The sequence below is a fragment of the Marmota monax genome, unplaced genomic scaffold (genome assembly GCF_021218885.2).
Source record: "Marmota monax isolate L192 unplaced genomic scaffold, Marmota_monax_Labrador192_F-V1.1 WCK01_AAM20220418_F8-fsc00024, whole genome shotgun sequence".
NCBI classification, from domain to species: Eukaryota; Metazoa; Chordata; class Mammalia; order Rodentia; family Sciuridae; genus Marmota; species Marmota monax.
The window spans coordinates 35,986,890-36,005,185 of NW_026695224.1; the positions used below are offsets into that span (position 1 = coordinate 35,986,890).

The following is an 18,296-nucleotide window of genomic DNA, read 5'->3' on the forward strand; positions in this document are numbered from 1 at the left end:
CCTGTGTGGTGTTCCCCCTGATACTTCAGCCTCAGGCACAAGCATGCCCTGAGGACAGGGGAGTTCCTACACACATCAGCTTCAGTGCTTCTTAAGTGGAGAACTTGTGCCCACCCCAGGGGACCTCCAAGGATCAGAGCAGAAGCAGCAGCCCAAGGAGGCCCAGCATTTTCACTCTAGAACCCAGCAGGGCTGCATATGCACCCTGCACATGAGAAATGCCAAATATGTAGAGCAGAAGGAAGCAGGTCAGTTCATGAGCTAACATTCTGATCTGCATGAGTGGTATCAAAAGATATGTGCTCCCCAAATCACCAAGTTCTTATGATGAAGACTGACTTGATTCTGAGAGTGACAACAATTAAGGAGCATAAGCAGCGTCTTACACAAAGGAAGGTTCCTGAACCACAGGTTTTGACTGCTTGATGCCAGCCACCTTAAGGATGCACAGGAAAGCTCTGTGCCACCTCTGGACCCATCAGAGATTGCACCCTCTGTAGCCCTCACACAAGCGAACTCCTACAGGCCACTTTGTGGGTAACAAGCACCACCTAACTGTGCGGTGAACCAAAGGGCCCAAGGGCATGGCAGGAGGTCTCAGCCTCGGTCTCCCTGGACACGGGTACACCCCTGGGATTGCAACCCCTCACTGAGCTTGCCTGCGTGGGAGACACGTGCCAGGTTCCCCGGTACCTGCCACACCAACCTCAGGAACCCAAGGTTTAAGAAGAGCCCATCTCTTCTGCCTCTCCCACCAGAAAAGACCAAATCCACATGTGGGGGTGCTCTTTTTTTGAAAAGGAGCTTACATGCCTGGCCAATCTGCCCACAATGAATTGCCTTACAAATCAGATGCAGGAAGTCCTTGGTCCAAGTTAAAGCCAAGAGGTTCCTGTGAGGTGGCCTCTCAGTCAACCCAGAGACAAGAACTTCTCCAAGACTGTTCAGCCCTGGGTTCAGAGAAGGTGCCAACTGCAAAGGATCTCCACATCAGGAAATGCATGACATTACATTTTAAGTCACTAAAATCAAGATCATCTTAAAAGATCAGCCAAATTTGGTGAAACCAAGACAGGTCACTAAAGCAAGCCACCAGGTTGAATGAACCACAGGACCAGATTAGAGTAGGCCAACAGAAGGCAATACCACCCAAGTCACCACCTTGAGGCCACCTGCAGTAAGAACAACACATACTTAAGAGTGAGCTGGGTGGGCCACTTCTAGCTCCAGGCTGTTGCGTAAGAAATCCATCCTGCACCACAGGGACCAGACCGCCTGTTCCTGGTATGCAGCAAACCACAAGATCAAAGAGAAGCAGCAGCTCTGGTGCCAGCACAGCTGAGGCTATGTTCCTTCAGTCTGGCCACAGCCACACTCTAACAGGAATGGCTCCATTCCATGGGAATTCTAGAAGCGGACTACCCAATTGGGAGTCCTCTAAAAACTGCACACAAATTTGCATGCATATGTATAGAGAGGTGTGAGGGGAAACAGATACAAACACATGCATCTAAGGGTGCAAAGTTTTTTAAAAGCTTCCAGTAAGCATTTAGCCAACTTGAATCCCTCAGCTGTGGTTCTCATGCAGACAGCTCTTTCAGGAAATCCATGAGTTTGAAACCATCATCACAATGACACTGCCTTTCAATGGGATGCCCTGCCCCTTTCAATGGCCCCATTCCCATAAGACACTCTCTAAGGAAGCAGTGACTTCTGAATGCATCAAATTCCAAGGCTTCCATCCACTTCTCGTGCCTGCCTTGCCCAGTGCATGGAGTATGTACACAAGCCATATCTGCACCAGAGGCACAGCAGGTGCTCTTTGCTGGGGAAACATCATTTCCATATCAAAGTGGCTGGTGTCCAAACTCCAGTAGTCAGGCATGGGCACTCCTGGGAAGTGAATAAGGAAGACATGGGGCCAAGCTGGCCAGTGCCAAAGTCCAAGTTTTAGTCGAAGAACAGTGTGTGGATCTCTACACTGTAAGCAGCAGCTTCAGATGACTCAGGCCTTTGAGAGTGGTTTTCTGGCTTGGCAACACAAAGCACATCAACATCTGGAGACACGGGTCTGCTCACACACCTGCTTCCCGGCAACCGCAACCTACACAGGTGTGGCATCACACCTGGGGAAGACCCTGGCTTGGTGCAGGGAACCTGAGGTGCAAGCACAGCATGGACACTTGCACAGTGCTGGTGGATCAGTGCTGAGGATCAGAGAAGATCTTCAAAACTATTAAAATACTCTTCCATTTTCCAGCTAGATATTTCATTTGTGCACTTCAAACAAAACTCACTGCAACAGACTCAAATACAGAAGATGATGGGAGAATGCAGCCATCTTCTATAGAGCCACATGTTGACAGGATTTGTTTTAAACAATGGCCCTCTAATCACTAACTTTTTGGTTTTTCAATATAATTATTTTTGTTTTTACTTACTTATGTATGAATTTATTTTTGGCAGTATTATTGACTAAGCTGCCAAGGGCCTTGTACATGATAGGCAAGCACTATACCACTGAGCTACATGATTTTTGAAAACTTTGGGATAGAATCTAAGTTTATGAGGCTGGCTTGAATGTGCAATCCTTCTACCTTAGTCTCCCTAATCACTGAAGTACAGGCTGGAAACAGTTAATTTTAACTACTTATAATAATGTTCAATGGGGTTATTAACCCTGTTTTAAAATGGAATTACTATCTAAGTATTCTACAAATCTTCCAGGGGCAGCTTGACAACCATGACAGACACACTTTCATAACCAAATGTCCTCTGAGATCCTCCATGTGTAACATATAAAGAGGTCTTGAGACCCTGTGGCCTAGGAACCAAGGATGTGAGACTAAAGCATGCAGCAACTGGACCTCACTTATGACAAGACCCTCAGTGTGTCCAATGCCTCAGATTCCACAGTAAATGCCAGTGGCTGTATGAGGAGAGAGGGAAAATGTTCATAAAGGAAATCTAAGTTCCTCCCTCAAAAGGCAGCAGCCATCTGGCTGCCAGCACCTTTTATTCCAGTCAGTGGCACAGAGGACAGAAGGACCAAAGGTGGACAGATGCCCTCTGTGGACAGGTGCCCCACTAACCCCCCGCATAAAAGCATAGTGTGCCTTAGTGAGGCACATTTGGACCACCTGTGTCACAGTAAGAACGCCTCTGACACCTTCCCACATCCCTCTGCAGGCCCTTACCAGCCTACCCTTCACCTCATCACAGATGAGGAGCTGGAATCTGGAGCGGGTGGTGGCCCAGAGAGGGCCAGCCTGCTCCCAGGCCCCCCAGCTGGCCAATAGACCAGATAGGAGCCCTTGCCCTGGTGAGCTCTTCACACTAATCAAAACAGGAGTCTTGGGCCACAACCCAGGACTGTGAGCAATCACATCAAAAGTGACCAAAAAGGGCCATGAAACACAGAATGTAACAAACAGTGTCTGGTGTTCTAAGCTGGGCTGGGCATTACCAGCCTCAGTTCAGAGAGCATGCAAGTGGCACAAGCAAGGCGGGCCTAAGTAGGCAGGAGGCAGCTACACAAAGCCCTCAGCTGGCTGGGCACCCCCATGTACAGGGACGCACACCCTCTCTCGGAGACACATCCACCTCCAACACCCAGCAAGTCTACAGTGTTTAACGATGCTTTACACACAGAGAGCTTTTGTGATAAATGGTCTCTGGATGAGGATCCCAAGTGCTTCCTGGGCAGATTTGGGGTGGGAGGAACACTCTCTCTCCAAGGCAGTTCACACAAGGATCACAGTTCCATTCTGAGGGGAGTATGGTTTTATTCACTGTTCACATCTCCATCAGGGAAGACCAAAGAGGCCCTCACCAGTTACCCAAGATATCCTGCAACAGGATAGGGCACATCCAGACATGGACTATCATTAGGCCTAACAGGAAACAAGCTGTGAGGCCATAAAAAGACATGGAAGAGTCAGGCGTGGTGTCATCCCAGCGACTCAGAGGATGTCAAGTTCAAGGCCAGCCTGAGAGAATCAGTCAGAGCAAAGACCATTGTCAGCCAGAACCCACAGTGCTTGCAGTCTCCCGCCTGCAGACCCTCCCACTCTCAACTCCTAGCAGCCAAGGACACTGAAGGAGAGTGCCCAAGTACCAGAGGCCTCTGGGGAAGAGGGAACATGCCTGGGGAAACCAACACATTTTGACATGAACAAGTCTAATCTGGTGACATCTAGCATTACCTAGGCTCTATGTAGTTTAAGGGAACCTAGGCACCCAAAATGCCTCGGAAGCCTAAACTGCAATAAAAACTGAACATTCGAAAGAGCACAGTAATTTATGTTGGAAAAATTAGTTCATATGTTTCCTTATGATGAAGCACAGTGTACTTTATCACCTATTTTGAAATCCCAAGAGACACTTATGTTAAACAAGGAGGTAGGTGAGCATTAAGACCTAAAAATCCCTCACATGCTGCAATTGCAATCCAGTACTACAGTATGTCGTCTGCCCCCATGCCAGTGACCAGCACCTGATAGCTGGCTAGTGTGCTTGGGCATCAGGGTCAGAGGGAAACAGCCATTCCAGTGGAGCAGGAAGCACAGCTTCTCCTCCTGCTCTCAATCCCAGGTGGAGAGACAGAGTCCCCAGAACAGCACTGCTGCCCCTCCCCACCTCCAGCCTTGCCCAGGCAGGGACCACCAGTGTCATCAGAATGAACTACAAGCACAGGGGCCTTGGCTCTGCTGCCAGGGAGACTTGCTCTCTACAGTGAGCACCCAGCCTGTTCAAAGACTGAACCTTTCAGGACTCTGGGACCTAGCTACACACGCCCTTCTTCAGCATGTCTTACAAATTCAACATTTCAGCAAATCGAAAAGCTTCTTTCTGTGTGTGTGTGGGGGGGGAGAGCGCACTGAAGCAGCACCCAGGTGTTTGTACACGGAAAGCAGACTCTAACTGAGCTCCATCCCAGCCCCACGCTTCTATTTTAATTAGAGGTGTTCGATCAAAAACATACAAGATGATATCTAAGCTTCCTTCCACATAAACAACACTGCCTTTATTATCCTGACACATCACTTTAAACACAAAAATATTTTTGAAAATATTATTCTAAATGCCCACTTCACTTCAGCATAATTTTTGCACCCTTTGTGACTCAGGTCAGTGCTGGGCAACCTTCCGTCTAGAGTTCAGCCCACTGGCTCTCCCTGCTAAGATACACCCACCAAGGGCTACTTCAACCTCATCACTTCCCTGGAAACACTTGGGCCTTCTACCCTGCTAAGAGAGTGAGAACTGCAGCAGCAATCAGCCCAAACCAGAGTTCTATGCTCGAAGATATTAGCTCTAAGGATGCTAAAGCTCGTATATTCTCATAACAAATTAGCTAGGTGTTTCATGGTCAGCAAACTGAGACACAGAGGACTGAACTGGTATGCCCATGGTCAAAGAATAGCCCGGTCCTGCAGCTGGACCACCACAGTTGACCTGGGAATAGCTCAGGCAGGAACACTGCAGAGTCCACACAGACGACCCAGGTCACACCACATCAGACCCTTCAAGACCTACAACCTTACATCTCATCTAAGCCACTCACCCTCTACCTTAAGGGTCAAAATGAACACAGTGAATGCAACAAATGTTAGCAAGAACCCAAAGATTACTAGAGAATTTTTAAATTGGGGTCTTTTAAAAACCCTGCATTTTCATGATAGGAAAGATCATGGGCGGCAGGCCTCGAGAGATGTCCATCGAAGGCCTGACTGCTGTGCAGCGAGGCAGGACTCCCTCCTTGGCAGTATGTGCATCTTTACTCCATCCAAACACTCAGACCAAAAAGGGTTATAATCAACCCAACTAAATATTTACAGCTCACAAACCTGACAGATGGCACTGAGTGCCTTGAAGTCCCCATGTCACACCATCACACTCACTATCCACCCAGTGTAGACCAAGTAGGCCAATCCCGGATTCTGCCAGCAGTCCTGATACAGGATGAGTTTGACTCACTTAATACTTATTAATAATCAAAAATTCACACTAAGATTAACAGCATTTGCTTTTTCTCATTATTCGTTAAGATCTACTTTGCAGACACAGATGTGGCTCAGGTGAGGGTGACTGGGTTCCCAGACACCACCCTCCTCCTTTTCAGGCCAGGTAAAAAAGCTTCCCCCCTCACCGCGGACACCCCCACACTGAGGCAACTCCTCCCAACTGCTCTCTAGCATCAAGTATCACCCCAAACACTTCTGTCAAGAATCAAGAGACTTGCAGGGTCCATTTCAAAGTGGCCTGATCAACGATGACTGAGACAAAGATCAACAGCTTCAGAATAAGAAAATTCACTCAGGAGGAAATAAGAAAGGATTCCTTCTCATCTGCTAGCAGTAACCCCACAAAACCAATCATCTACTTTTGGACTACTAACCTGAAAACAAGGAGCAGATCCCTGGCAAGGCAATGAAAAGCCAAAGCAAGCCATGCATCTTCTTTCCAACCACCAACCCAGCCATTAGAGAAGGTAAGTAATCTGTCACCTCACCACAGCTGCCCAAGGAGGACCTTGTCCTGGAGTCAGACCCCAGGCAAAGTGGGCCTCCATGGAGACAGATGTGCCTGTCACTACCAGGTGTCAGGGTGAACTGGCCTACACCCTAACCTCCCTATGGCCTAACCTCCAACTGCTAGGAACACCCAGTGGCTACAGCGCTGTCCAGCAGCACAGGGCAGCCAGAACACAGCCTGTCTGCTCCCTCCCAAGCTATTCCTCACGTGAACAACTAATGCAACCTGCAAAGTACTACAGTAATACAGCAACAACTGGTTCTCCAGACTCTCTGGGGATGGCAAGATATGATAAAGGAAGTGTAGAAGAATTAGCTTCTTTTGCAAACAAGGCTACTGACTTGTTTGATCTTTCAGCCCCATTCTTCTGATTGTGACTCCAGGGGTGCTACTCACTGACCCCAGGAAACCTGGGACTGCCATTCTGAACCACCAGAACACTGAACAATACCCCATGGAGCCCAAGAAGGCTGCAGGGAGACTTTGTATTGTGCTCCTCCTTTTTACAAACCAAGGTCTACCACACCGATGACCAGGGAACACAGCAGACTCACCGATTCCATGGTGGAGAATCAGCGTTGCTGAGGACTGCAATCAACTCCAGCAGGGCTGTGTACTCTGAAACAAGAGCAAATCAGATCCCATCAACACTGAGGTCACTATGGCTCCTTTTACTGGTATGTCCCCACTTGGACCATCCACACTGGCCTGCAGAAGGCTGCTGAGATGGTGCTGGGCGGCTCTGGGTTGTGAAGGCCTCACACCCTGGCTGCCCCAGGGCACTGTGCACTCAGTGCTCTCTGAAAACAAGGCCCTGCTGACCAGGCCAAGGGAAGGATACCAGAGGCATGCAAAGGCTGGGCTCATAGTCCCTGCTGAGGAAAGGTGTCCCAGGCTTTCCACCCACAGGCTTGGATGGAGCTCAACAGACTTCCTGTCACATACCCCTCCATCCCCACTCCTCCGGACACCCACCTCCCACCTGAGCATCTCCACGCCCCACTGGGGTCCCTCCAGAGCCAATCCTGATGGAGGCCACCCCATTGCCCTCCACTCCTTAATCTGCCTAGGGATCCATTCTCAAAAAGTCAAGACCATAATTCAGTCCAAAGGTCCCCTGCATGATTCCAAGTCAGAAATGCAATTCTAACACCCTCCCACACCCCAGTACAAGAGAGAAAAAAGATGGTGAATCCTCGAGTGCCTGCATGTCACAGCTGGAAAGAAAGGTGAGGCCTCGGGTGGGAATACACCAGCAGGGGCCTCTCTGGTGGATAAGCACATCGCTGACAGAGGCCATTCAGTCAAAGCCTGCCACTCACAGGGCAAAATCTACCAGGGAGAGACCCATGTGGAATGCAGGACCCCTCTGCACTCCAGCCACCCAGGTATGAGTAACATCTTTATCATTAAGCTGTAGCTACAGACACAGATCAGCAGTGCACAATCTCAAACACTGTTAATGATAAAGAAAAAAATCAGGTCCCAGAGGACAATCCCAGGTAGTTATTCCTTGGGATAGTGGGAGGCTGGTCTAGAATCCCCAGCGAAATGAGAACCCAGGATGCTAGAGCCCTTACATGAAATCCAGTAGTACTCACACACACCCTTCCATGTGCTTGAAAGCATCTCTATGTCACTTGTGACACCTAATATAAAGTAAGTGCTATGTAATCAGCTGTTACACTGTTTGTTTAGGGACTAAGAGACCAAACAAAGGCCTACACGTGTTCAGCAGGGGGGCTGTTCTTTCCCTGAATATTTTCAATTTGACTGGTTGGTTTCACAGATGCTGAACCAAGATCCAGAAGGCTGGCTGTACTTTTATCTTTCAAAAGCTCGGGAAACAATATTTACATTAAGACTTCGTTGGAAGATTCAAAACAAGGTTCCTTCAGAGGTAGGAAGGAGCCCCAGAAGCCAAGGGAGCTGGCAGGAGCTGGCTGCACACCTGCACCCCCACAGCCCTGCAGCTCCAGGACACACCCACAGCTTCATCAGAGGCCAGAGGCTGCTGCCCTCAATCCCCCCCACTGACCACAAAGAGGGGCAACAGGAAGCAACAGCCACACAGGTTCCTGTGATTACTCTGCAAGTAATCACACCTTGTGATTTATTTCTACTATTTAAAACTAGAAATTTTAAAAGTACACAGACAATTAAACTTATTTTCATTCACCAAACGTTTCTGCATCAAAATGTACAAATTTAAAGGTAAACCCAAAGTCTTATATCAAAAAAGATCAAATGACACTATGTACATCTTGCATAATAGCTACACCAGATTTCAAAAGGGTTTCCAAAAAAATTTTTTAATATTTATTTTTTAGGTGTAGATGGATACAACACAATGCCTTTATCTTTATGTGGTGCTGAGGATCGAACCTGGGTCCCGCCCATGCTCTACCGCTGAGCCACAATCCTAGCCCAGGTTTCAAAATTTCCAAACCTAATAAATCAAGTAACTACTGTAGTCTTGGCATATGATGAACACACTAACATTGCCAATAAGAATGCTTTTTAAAGCTAATTTTAAATTTAAGTAGCATATTGTTTTAGGGGCTGGGGTTGTGGCTCAGTGGTAGAGTGCTTGCCTAGCATGTGTGGAGGCACTGGGTTCGATCCTCAGCACCACATATAAATATATAAATAAATTAATTAAATAAAGGGCCACTGGCAACTTTAGAAAAATCATGAAGAAAACTGATTAACCAAAAACTGCATAATCTGGGCTTTGGCACAGTGGCAGAGTGCTTGCCTAGCAGGTGTGAGGCACCAGGTTTGATCCTTAACACTATATACAAAAATAAACAAAGGCATGCAGTCCATCTACAACTACAAAAATATCTTTTTAAAAACCTGAATAATCTGCCCAGAAAGCTCTGAGAACTTCAAGAATAAAACCAACCAGCACAAACGGGGCAGCAGGAGGCCAGAAGGGAGACCTACAGGCTGGGTTCCCATCCAACTCAATTAGCAGGAAACCCACAGGCAAGAGGGGCTGGCCTCAACAGAATACCTACTCTGCAGGGCGTGCAGAGAGTTGTTCTGTCCTCACAACTGGTGCAGAATTTCTCAAAGCTGCTCTAACCTCAAGAGCTAGTAACACAGACATGAATAAGCAGCTTCCAATCACCACAACTCTGGTTTCCGTGAGAAGCAGCAAGTGTGTAGCTAAGCTTTTCAACCTTCCTGTGGAGACCAGTGACCAGTTTGCCAAATGCTACATGTGCAGGAGAATGTCACAGATTCCTGAAAAAAGCCAGGAGACATCTTTAAACTGAATGGTGGTTATCTCAAAGAGTGGAACAATCCAAGATTCTAAATCTAACTTTCTGTCTACCATATCTCATCAATTCCTTTAATGGATTTTGTACCAAGTCAGGGGTGGAGAAAAACTTTTAAAAATATGCCAAAAAAATATGTGACATTTGGGCTGGGTTTGTGGCTCCCATGGTAGAGCACTTGCGTAGCATGTGTGAGGCACTGGGTTTGATCCTCAGCAACCCCCATATAGATAGATAGATAGATAGTCCGTCAACATCTCTCTCTCTCTCTCTCTCTCTCTCTCTCTCTCTCTATATATATATATATATATATATATATTTTTTTTTTTTTAAAGTGACACTCAAGCTGACCGACCTTATTATGCTTCTGCATAACTGATGTTAGAAACCAGCTCTCCTCTCTCTGCTGCCTGAGGGAATGCTGCTTCAGTGCTCCAGGCCATGATGGTGAGCACAGGCCACCCACCCTGTGACATGGAATCACAGCCCTGGAAGAGGCCTGGCAGGCTCAATTGCTCTTCAGGGGTAAAGAAGTCCTGGAGAACTAACTAATGCTCTCACCACCTCTCCCTTTTCTCCCCCACTGCAGCCCCAAGACATAGATTTTTATCCATACAACTACTTTCACCACTATTCAGTTCATGTCCATGTTTACTAATCAAAGACCACTAACTGCTGACCACAATTTCTGCTCAGCATAAGATGAGCAGTATAGTTACCCACAGGAATTTGGTTTCAATCCACACCAAGAGACCCAGACATCTTCAGCTGGCCTGCACAGGGTCTTTCAGATCAACACATTGCTCTCTGGCTCTGAAAGCACTGGACAGTGATCAAGGCACCTGCCTCCCTCTTCTGCTTTTCCACTTTCCTCTACACAAGGAGCCCAAATTAGTGAAGACTGGTCCTACTGCCCAGCCTTGCCCCACAGGTCTCTAAACACTGACAGACACAACTGTTTTTATTTTTTCCCCCAGTGTTCCCCCCCACATTATTTTATTTTTGAGACAGGGTCTTGCCAATTTGCCCAGGCTGACTTCAAACTTGAGCTCCTTTTGCCTCAGCCTCCCAGGCAGCTGGGATGACAGGGCTGTGCCACCATGCTAGGCTCTGTCACAATCTCATGCAGCATCACAACACTTTTTAGTATGAATTGGGCTGGTGAGTTCACACCCAAACTTTCCGCCAGCTGTGGATGCTCAGTACAGGGAACACTGCCTGGCTGAACCAGCACAGACCATTAACCCTGAGTTCTGAGTGGGTTCCAGGTGGTGTCACATGCAAACAGCCTAAGCACCAAGTGTCTCCTAAGTCTCTTCCCCAAGTGCCCTGGAGTCAGCTCCCACAGGGTGTTAGGGACCGAAGCTACCTGTTGACACAGGCATCTTCAGCAAGCTCAGACACAGAGAGGGGTCAGACATGATGGACTGCCTGAGGCATGGGGTGACAGGCGCCAGCAAAGGAGGCCCTGACACTCACAGGATCAGAGCAGCAAAGTGCTCAGAGCCGACTCCAGGACACTTGGCCACTCAAGGCCAGTGCCCTGTGCAGGAGAGTGCGAAGCAGGTTGGCCCAGGGCCCCGTCAGGGAAGAGGTAAAGGAGTGAGCTACCCTCACACCATACTCTGCTTGGCAAATAAAAGGTGGGACAAAGGAAAAGGCAACAGATCTGGGTGCTCTCAGGCGAACTGAGCTCAATCTGGAGCTCAGAGGTGCCTCCACTGTAACGCTTCTCAATCTAGGGCCTCAGACATTTGGGGCCAGAGCCAAGAGGGCCCACATGATGCCATGACCATCAACAGTGTCTCCAGCCTATATCCCAGGTCCCCCATAGGGCAGAATCACCCAGCAGAGAGGGACTGCTGTAATCCTACCTTGGCAATCCTAAAAAGTTACATTTCCAGGATTCCAGGTATATGACGTTTCTGTGTGACACAATGACACTGCAGCATGGCATACACATGCGTTCTCACACATCTGAACCAGTCTGATGGACACTCTCCATATCAACATCTGGGCTGCGACATACCACAGTTTTGCAGAGTGCAGCCATCAGGAGAAATGAATCAGGACTCCCTGAATCACTACTCCCACAGCACAGTATGTGCTTATTGTATTTAAAAAAAAAAAAAAAAGATTTCAATGCTGGTGATCTCATATGGTTTGGTTTTACCCATAATTAACTGACTTTATTAGTCTCCACAGGAACCCCACCAGGTAGGTATCTACATATTCCCCCATCCCCTCCCCCCGCCCTGCAGAGAAGACTAAAGCCCTGGGAGTATGGGGAACCTGAGTAGCCCACACAAACCCAGCTGGCTCTGATCACGTGCTCCTATCACCCTCCCTATAAAACAGGCAAGTTCCTGCTGCTCCCCAAGCTGGCTCACAGAGGAGACCAGGGGTCCACTGTGAGGTCCTCAGGCATTCCCTACAGTGCTGCAGGAGCACACCTGCACCCTGCCAGGCCTCAGGCAGCCCTGCCTTCTTCCAGGAAAGCAGGCCTCTCCCTCCACCCACTTTTTAAAGGACTGGGTGTCATCCGTTACTGTTTCCTTTGACTTAGCATAAATGAGACAAGGCAGGGAATTAAGGCAACGGAGCTCCCATACACCTAGCTCCCATGCCAATATGCTTTCCATTCAGGAGGATGAGCAAGGCCGGGTTAGTGTTTCAACACACTTCTCTTTATAGCCTCCATGGAACAAGTGCAGCAAGAGGGCAGAGGACACCACCCAGCCCAACTGCCCTGCCCCCCACACCAACTCCAGAGCAGTCACAGAACCTCCTGGTCCTCACTAAACTCAAGACATGAACAGGTATGCAGCTGTAAAGAAAAACAAAAAGGGAAACTGCAGGCCAGAAGTTGGGAAATGCCTTAAAACATACTTCAGCCAAAGAAGTGCGAGCACAGCCCCAGCTCACCCAGGAGGTGTTCCACAGGCCCTGGACCAGCAGTAACAGTATCAGCTGGGGAACCACAGCTCCGCCAATGCTCCTGTACAGCAGGCTGCCACCTCCCTCAGACCTTTCAAACACCACATTGGACAGGGGTGTGGGTCAGCGTCCCCCCCCCCTATTCAGACACAACTCAAAACATAAACCTGCCTTTTCAGAAGGCTACACCAGGAGAACACTACCGATCTACCTCTGGCTCTCGGAAAGCCACAGAACCCACCTTGACACACTACACATATTGTCCCCACCAGAATTCATACATGTGGCACTGCTAAGAAGGGCAGCCGGGCAGGAGGTGTTGGGGAATCTGACCAGGAATCTGACCCCTCTCCTCTTCCACACACATTCTGCTGCACTTCCTCTTTCCCTCCAAGCATGAGCAGTATTAGGCTTTCATCTAAAGCCAGGCAGATGCTGATGCTATGCTCTTGGGTTTCCAAAATTGTGGGCCAAAACAAACCTGTCTCCTTTATAAAATCACCCTGGGTCTGGTATTCTCTTATAGCAACAAAGAACAGACTAAGGAAATAATCAGAAAACTCAAAAGAAAACATGCATATGTTGTCTCTGGAGTTCAGTCACCCTCACTATTTTATGATCAGAGTCAGGGATGCTGGAAATACCCATGACACCCACAATGAGTGATGTGGCTGTCTTACTCCAAATGCATATTATTCTCAACCTCTCACAGCACCTTTCTGTCTTATTCCTACAAAATGAACAATATGCATAGGACAGGCTGCAGGAGAGTACCAGTCTGACTTTTGCTAAGTAGGAACCTCAGAATCAGATGCAGCTCCACAAAAATACTGTGTTCGTGCCAAAACTTTGCTCACAGAGTTCTTGCAAGTGTTTTACACCCGACCCCAGGGCGAGGTGGGGTCGGGGCATATCAAGATAGATCAAGAAGGGTGGTATGAGGCAGTGAGTGTAAGGGCTGGGGATGTAGTTCAGTTGGTAGAGTACTCGCCTTGCATGCACAAGGCCCTGGGTTCAATACCTAATGATGAGGGGGGGTGGGGAGGCAGTGTAGCAACCCACAGCAGGGAGCACCCTGAGAGACCAAAAGCACCATCAAGGGGACAGACCAAAAGCAGGATCATTTAAGAGCGTGTAGGTGTGTGTGCGTGCGCGCACGCACAGTACATGTTCATAAACAAGTTCAGCAAGGCTGCATGACCATATACCAGCAAACACCAGCAGTGAGCAATCTGAAAGGAAACCTTAAAAAACAATTGTTTATAATAGCTTCAAAAAATAAAATATTTAGCAATGAATTGAACTCAAGAGATCTAAGACTTGTACATTAGAAACTACAAATATTGACAAAAGAAATTAAGGATCTACATAAATGGGGGAAATCCTCACATCTGTGGTAAAAATAGCAACACTTGCCCAGGTGATCTATTGGTCTCAACATGATCCCTATCAAAAGCCCAACTACAGGCTGGGGTTGTGGATCAGTGGTAGAGAACTTGCCTAGCAAATGTAAGGCACTGGGTTTGATCCTCAGCACCACATAAAAATAAACAAAATATTGTGTCCACCTGCAAGAAGAAAAAAAAGAAAACAAAGCCCAACTTCCTCTTCATCCCCCAAACTTAACAAGTAATCCTAGAGCTTGCAGGGGATTTTAAACGCTTGCCCTTGAACAGATCATATTCTACACCTTATAGAACCCTAAGTTTCTTCAGCCTGTTTTGAGAGTGGAGGAGGAAGATAGTTGGTATAACTAGTACTCCTGTAATGCGAGATTTTTTTCCAAATTTTTTTTTTAATTGTTATCTCTGGAGTTCAGAGCACACCTGTAATCCCAGCAGCTCTGGAGACTGAGGCAGGAGGTCAAGCTCAAAGCCAGTCCTAGCAAAAGTGAGGTGCTAAGCAACTCCATGAGATCCTGTCTCTAAATAAAATACAAAACAAGGTTGGGGATGTGGTTCAGTGGTTGAGTGCCCCTGAGTTCTCAGACTTTTAATCTATAAAACCCTAAAACCACTTTCCATATCCAACATAACATTCTTTCTTTTAAAAATACATCCCTATCACAAGTCACAGCAGTGTGCACTTGTAATCCCAGCAACTCAGGAGGCTGAGGCAGGAAGATCACAAAATTCAAGACCAGCCTGGGTAACTTGGTGAGACCCTGTCTCAAATTTTATAAAAATTTTAAATGGACTCAGGATGTTGCTCAGGGGTAAAGCACCCCTGGGTTCAATCCCCAGCAGCCCCACCCCCCCAAAAGGAAAACACATCCCTGCCTCTATAGGTGAAATATTCTTTTCATTTAGACCGTGAGCCCTGGGCAGTAATTTGTATACCCTAACATCTGAGGTGTGATGGACACACTGTCCATGTGGAGTAAGCAAGGAAGGAAGAAGCACCCACTGTGGACACAGAACAGAAGTGCAGGGCAAGAGAGCCTCTGCTCAGACTCCAACTGCTGAGCTTTTCCTTTCCTAAAAGCATGCTTGGAGAAGGACAGGAACTGCACTCTGCGGCCCACCCGATATTGAGTCTGACCACGACTGCAGCACAGCACCTCTCTCTCTTTGATCAAGGCTCCACCCAACAGGTAGGAGCCTTCCTCTGGCCAAGAAGGTGAGCTTGTTCCTGTGTGTCATCTTCACAATTCCTATCTGGGGCTCACCTTCATCAGCTCTACCTGCATTCTGCCCTCTGTCCTGCTTCCGCCATCATAGAGGAAGAAGCCCCTGCACCCTTTGCAGGTGGATGTACAGGCTGAGAAACACCTGTTTATGCCACTCCCAGCTCTCCTTTCCATTTACTGAAAGCCTCTAGTTCCCAGAAGTGGCTCCACAGAAGCTGATACTTTATCAAGAACATTCAGGGACTCTATAGGAACAAAGATGAGATGCAGAGGAGGGGTGACAGCAAACTCCTGCTCGAGGGCTGCCTGCTCATGGTCACATGGGGGGCTAGGGCATCCTGGCACAAGCACGGGTATAAGAGCTTGTGCAACAGCCCTGCAGTCCCGGTGGGGCAGCAAGCACCGCCCCTGCACATGGTGTTACAGAGCCCTCATCACAGCACGTCAGAGGTGTCTCCATGTTCTTGTGAGAAACTAAGTTCTGAGAGACTGAATAACTAGCCTAAAGCCGGGGCCACGCTCCAGCTTCAGAGCCTGGGTCCACGATGGCCACGTGTCCTCTGCCAATCCACATGCTGCTGTCAGGGGATCCTGGAGAGCATTTTAAGGCTGTAACTGGCAAAGCCTCCCTGGCCCAATACCAGCACAATGCAAAGAAATAATTTACACCTCCAAAAGACAGGGCAGGCTCAGGTAACTCTCCACATAACCCAGGAACAAAACAGGCTCTGAAGGGGACTTGCGGCAGTGGTCATCCAACAGAATACTCACTGACTCCAGGCCACTCCCTGCTTCTCCTGCTTTCGCTCGCTTATGAGGGCTTCTTCTCACCTGCTCTTTACCTCTTGCTTTCTCCATCTCTTCAGCCTGTGTGGTTTTAACTACTATGCTATTTAATTCCTACTGCAGGTCAGAAAAATCCCTCCTGAATTCATGGGTCACTGTCCACCAGAGATGACTTCCTGGGCTGGGGATATAACTCAGTTGGTAGAGTGCTTGCCTGGCATGCACAAGGCCCTGGGTTCAATCCCTAGCACTACAGGATGTGTGGGAGTGGGGGGTAAGGGAGAGAGAAATGACCTCCCACTGCAACTGCCCTCCTCATAGACACAGCACATACCTAGCTCAGACCACTGTTCTTCCTGCACTCCTGTCCTGCCTCAGGTGCCCCTGTCCAGGCATTCTTCCCAACTGGAAATGGAGCCCCTTCTCCCTCAATACCAAAATCCAACATGCCCGCCATGCCCAGCTCCTAAAGATCACCATCTCCTTCCTGTTACCACACTGCCCTCACCTCTTCTAACTCGACAGCACCTCAATGCTCCTCCTGCATTACCTCCACCCCAACTCCACACACCACCTAACTTATCACCCACACTGCTGAGAATTGGGTTTGCCACATCTAACACACCTCTCGTCTACATTCTCTGGTCTATGGAGGCCACCGGGCTGACAAGGAATATGTCTGAGGTTTTCAACCTCCATGCCCACATGAGACACGCAGGACACATGAGGACGTGCTCAGGGGTACACAAACAGGCTGGAGCAAAGGGTCCTCCATGTGGTGGCTCAGTGCTTTTCACTGGTGGGCTGTGCGGAGGTAGGTGCATCCCTGCTGCAGCTCCCAGGACGGCCACTGGCGCATGTGACTTTGAACGGTCGGTCTCCAAACAACTTCAAACATCTTTTAATTTAGGAGAGACCCTCCTCCTACCCGGCCCTTTTTACCACTCTGCACACTTGGAAAACTCCTATTAAGTCTTCAAAATCAAGCTCAGATCTTGACATCCTTCTCTATACAGCATTTTTCACGTTGTATAAGGTGGACATGGGTGGCTTTTATATTTCTACCCTATGTCACCACTATATCTGGGAGCCCTTCTCCAAAAGCTCATAAGCACCTAAAGGTGGCTCCTGTTGCTGATCACTGCAGCCTCAGAGCCCAACACTGTCACATAGTCCCATGGCTGTGTGTACACACACAGTCACAGCACAGGGAACTTCCAGGTGATAAAGAACCAAAGAGTGCACAACTTGCTGGGCGCAGTGGCACAAGCCTATAATCCTAGAGGCTTGAGAGGCTAAGACAGGAGGATCACAAGTTCAAAGCCAGCCTCAGCAACAGCAAGGCACTGAGCAACTCAGTGAGACCATCTCTAAATAAAATACAATACAGGGCTGGGGATGTGGCTCAGTAGTTGAGTGCCTCTGAGCTCAATCCTTGATATTTAAAACACACACACACACAGTACAACTGGCTGTGTTAACAAACATGACACAGGCTGCTTCACACATACATCACCATCGGGAACCGTGCTCCACCCTCAGCCTCTCAGCACCCTGCACCCTTCTCATCAGTCAACATCTTTCAAAAAGATGAAAATTCACCACAAATAAATGTAGCTTAGACAGAGAATCAGAAATGGAATAATGCACACAGTATTATTAAGAAGCCCTCCTGACCTTGAGCTTCTTCCTAAACCCCGTGGTCCTGCCTTACTCATGAACCGTATGTGGCCCAAGCAGTATCCTTTCCTCCACTCCACACTTGCTGCTTCTGGAGCTCTCTGGCTGCACAGGCCAAGTTATATATCCTTTTTTGTCTCCACCTTGTACTAACAATGAGGCTTTCAAAATACTGTTCTGTCAACTCAAGGAAGACTAGACTATTAGGCTAGAAGCCCTCCTACAGGAACAACACAAACAAAAGTGCCACGAGCCACCTTGCTGGCCCCAGTGCTGACACAACCTAAGAGAAGAAAGCAGCTACATCTACGCACAAGATTAGCAACATTCAACTCTTTCCTTTAACCATAGTAAAGAGGAGACTCCACCAGGAAGATAAGTGAGGTGTATTACCCACAGGAAACTGAAGACCCCTACCTACCACTACCTAGCCTGCTCCA

The 18,296-nt window shown here is 48.2% G+C and overlaps 1 protein-coding gene across 8 annotated transcripts in view; it reads right to left on the reverse strand.

Annotated features, from left to right (window-relative positions):
- Ankrd11 (ankyrin repeat domain containing 11) overlaps positions 1–18,296 on the reverse strand; it is a 154,001-nt gene that overhangs the window by 84,283 nt on the left and 51,422 nt on the right. For 7 of the 8 annotated variants that reach the window (XM_058575864.1, XM_046434669.2, XM_058575861.1 and 4 more), the window contains exon 2: positions 7,092–7,155. The exons of the other annotated variant lie outside the window; for it this stretch is intronic. The gene's annotated coding sequence lies outside the window, so the exon portion shown is untranslated. The remainder of the gene's footprint in view (positions 1–7,091; positions 7,156–18,296) is intronic. 8 annotated transcript variants of the gene reach the window in all.